The sequence below is a fragment of the Anguilla anguilla genome, chromosome 13 (genome assembly GCF_013347855.1).
Source record: "Anguilla anguilla isolate fAngAng1 chromosome 13, fAngAng1.pri, whole genome shotgun sequence".
In the NCBI taxonomy this organism is placed as follows: domain Eukaryota; kingdom Metazoa; phylum Chordata; class Actinopteri; order Anguilliformes; family Anguillidae; genus Anguilla; species Anguilla anguilla.
The window spans coordinates 17,285,105-17,289,591 of NC_049213.1; positions in this window are offsets into that span (position 1 = coordinate 17,285,105).

The window sequence follows — 4,487 nt, forward strand, 5'->3', positions numbered from 1 at the left end:
TATAAACACACACACACACACAAACATATAAACATACAAACATACACACACACACACACACACACACACACACACATACAGTATAAACATACATACACACATACAGTATAAACACACACACACACAAACATATAAACATATAAACATACACACACACACACACATACAGTATAAACATACATACACACAAACATATAAACATACACACACACACAAACATACAAACATATAAACATACACACACACACACACAAACATATAAACATATACCCCCCCACACACACACACACAAAGATATAAACATATAAACACACACACACACACACAAACATATAAACATATACCCCCCCTACACACACACACACAAACATATAAACATGTACCCCTCACACACACGCACACGCCCACACACACACATATAAACATATATCTCCACACACACACAAACATATAAGCATATACCTGCACAACCAAACATATACATACATACCCATACACACACACATACTCACATGTACACATTCACACTTTCACATATGCACTTTCTCCAATGTTGAAAACTTGAAATAAAAAACGCACAAACATTTCACAAAATTAGTATTTAGTGTTCCCTGACAGAGATCAGTAGAGTGGTTTGTCAGTGCTAATGGGGAAGGAGTACAAGGCAATACCAACTCCATGTATGCAGTATGCAGGAGTGTTGATCCACTAGTACTGAAAACTGAAAATAGTATGGTTGCAAATATACTCAATATTACAATGTTCTTACTCTTGTTAATATCATTATTATTATGCCATTTGAGTTTTTTTGTCATTTTCCCTGTCTTTAATTTTTTATTGTTTTGTTTTGATGTATTGATTGTGATCTGCCTTGATACAACAGTACACTGTGTTTATTGTGCCAATAAAGCTCTTTTTCATCGGTTGATACAAGAAAGGCGTCTTTCGGACACACATGCACAGAGTGTATAAAATATTAGGTATAGCTCAGAAGGATGGAGGAACAGATGGAGGAGAGAATGGCGGAGAGAAGAGAGGAATTAAACCAGTGATCTCAAACTCCAGTCCTGGAGAGCCACAGTTTCTTTAGGTTTTTGCGATTTCCTTTCAATCAGCAGCCAATTTCAGCCTAGGAAACAAGGTGTGTGGGCTCTTTATCCAACCTATGACTTAAATGAATCACTTAGGTGCACAAAAGTGAGCATACACAGCAGCCCTCCTGGATTTTCATTCGAGATCCCTGAATTAGACAGCAAGGATGGGGGATGAGGGTTTAGGGTGTGGATGCTCAAATCTGGACCTTGAATCCGGCCCTGGTTTTCTCTTCCCCCAGGTAATTAACTGAACAAATAGTGCTACTGATTGGCCAGACTGTATTCACACCTGACTCCCAGCAGTGTTTGGACCTTGAGGGCAGTGATTTGAGTACCAGGGTTTTGGGGGATTAGTTTTAGTTTAGTTTAGTTTGTTTGACAAAATTAAAACACGTATCAAAAGACTTGCGTTAGAGACATAACAGTGTTGTGTTGTGTGGTGGCAGTAATGGTATGAGACCTTCTAGTCAAAAGACTGGGACTGACCCTTTGTATGATTCCTACCTTATAAGTAACTGTTTTGGCACCTTTCCATGTGCAATGGACCTATTGATAGCTCTTCTCTTCACTCAAGAATAACTCCAGTATGAAAAATCTCATTTGAAATATCAGTGGTATTCAGAATCAGCAGCTGTGTTCACAGGGATAATAATGAGCATGAACAAAATCCAAAGTACCTGCTATGGCAGTTTGGCTGGGTTGTTACTTGATCTCTTTGCTGTACCCTTCCATTAGGTGAAACACGCATGCGTGCGTCACAACCACCGTCAGTAACAAGGACTTGGGAAGTAAACTTTGATAAGTAATGATGGATCCAGATCTGTGCACAATTTAAAACTCAGTCAATTCTAATGGAGACCTCAACTGCAACACAAAGCGTCTCCAGCACAGGAGCTGATAAGCTCTCATAGACATTCATGCACTTAAAAAGTCCAACACCAGAGGTCTCTCTACAGCTGCCGTATTTTATTCTAGCAACAGTGCAGCTTGTATGCCATTGATCTCACAGCTGTGAAACTTGCTTTAAGGCATTCTATACATTGACACATGATATTAAGAAGTGTTTTTGTAACAATACCAAAAAATGTTGCCGTCTCCATTTTCACCCTTAAAGAGCTGTAGGGCATGTGTTAAGAGCAGAAATTCCTTCTACTCTGAGCTGTTCAGACCTGCTGGAGCAGACGTCCCCACAATGACTCATCTAATACACAACTCATGCTTAAGTCTCAACTAATCTGTGCGTGTGCGTGTGTGTGTGTGTGTGTGTGTGTGTGTGTGTGTGAAAGACATGGATACACAGTTCATGTAATTCTGTGTGAATGTGTGTGCATATATACATTAATGTTCACGTGGAGAAAATTTTACCTGAAGTTGATGAGAGAAGAGGTGTAGAAATGGGAGATATCTGTAAAGATAGTGGAACAACAAAAAAAATTTTCCCTGTCAGCAGAAAACTGAGTGTGCATGCACATGCATTTATCATGACAAGCAAAAAAAGAAAAAAAAAAACACTGGCATGTCACATGAAACACTGATCCATCCATTATCTAACCCGCTTAGTCCTGGACCTGGTCAGGGTCGCAGGGGAGCTATCCCAGCATGCACTGGGTGAGAGGCAGAAATATAATCTTGTGAGGTCGCCAATACACTACAGGGCACGCACAGCATTCACTCTCTCATGCCTTCAGGCAATTAGCCTACGTGCACGTCTTTGGAGTGTGGGAGGAAAACGGAGTACCCGGAGGAAACCCACGCAGACACGGGGGGAGAACACGCAAACTCCACGCATAAAGGCCGCGGCTGGAATCTGAACCCTGGACCTTTTTGACGTGAGGCGACTGTGCTATTCATTGCGCCACCATATCATGAAACACAACAGACAAGTTATGTGAAATTATATATTTTTAGAGATGTCATACCATCATGTAAAAAACGAAGACAATGAAGTTCTTTCAGGTACACCCATTTGCGTTTCTGCCCCGATTCGGACTCTAAGCTCACTTGGCCCTGGAGCAAAAAAACGCACCAAAACCTTCAACAGCCAGATTTATTTAAAGTAATACAATCCTCCACAGAATGGAGTCCTTTCCTTTGTTACATTATGAGATCATGCATAATTTAGGATGGGAAAACACCGGCCCAGGAAGAGAGTGTTTTTCCCTCTGTCTGCAGATACGCCATCCAGCACTCAATCATCGCTCATTACCGGCTCAGTCCAGACATCTGGCCCTGTCCTGGAGGCCCACCACCGTGGAGTCACTGAAATTACATGTATTCGGTTACTATCGTATCGCACCCTTCTCCATATCCCAAAATATTCTGAGCCTGTCGTGGCTGTGATTTAAAGCAGGGGTCTCAAACTTCAGTTTTGTAGGACCATGGTTTCTGCCGGTTTCATTTCAGTTTGCAGCTAAATTTGGAACAATTTTTTTTTTGGAAACACAGTTTGTGGACTCTTTAGCCAATCAGAGACTTAAATTAAGCACTGAACTAAGTCCTGCTCATGCACTGGTTTCCAGTCTGTGTGTGCGACTTCAGGTCTGGTATCGAGTCCAAGAATGGGGGAGCTGGGTTGTCTCCATCACAATCTCTCAAGTTTGCCTGCGATAGCTGCTCACTTTTCTCCCAGAATGCAATGATTGCCCTTTACCGGTGGACTGCACAGCAAAAATAATTGGCAACTAGCAATACGTGCATATCCCTGACTGGAGGCTTCATGGTCATGACAGCCCTGTGAAAACTGTATGCGGATACTGTGACACAACACCTAATACTGTACAGTAAGATCAGCCAAGGCCTGTAACACGGATTTTATTTCAAAGACCTCGTTAAGGCAGTGAAATGGAACACAGCTGACAGAGACACGGCCCCCTGGGGGACAGGTACGGTATTTTGGTGATAATAATATGAGAAGAAAACGAACAAAGCCACACGCTGCGGGGGAAATGGGCGATCCTGGGAACAAAATACAGTAAGTTGTCACAGACGCCCAGCTATCAGACACAGGTAAACGTACAGAAATGCAGGAGGAACTGATCCCGCCGAGATGACCACTGCTGGACACAGGATGCCTTTGCTGACCTCGGTCATTTTATTCAAATATGTGTGCGGTTTGGAGCTGTATGTAAAACCTCTGACACTGCTGTAGACATACCAGGTGGTGAATTAAACTGATAACATTTCGGATGGAGCGGTCTCTGTTTGGAAGGGCGCTCAGTATGTTTGCGATGTTGGAGTTCTGGTAGAGTATGCGTAGTATGGAAGTGTTTTGTTTACACATTTAAGGAAGGAATTCAGGTTTTCTTATTTTTCTATGTTTAAATGTAAGCAATAAATACTGTGTGTATCCACATGTGAGATAGACAGGTTTCCTAAACAAACACCAAACACAGG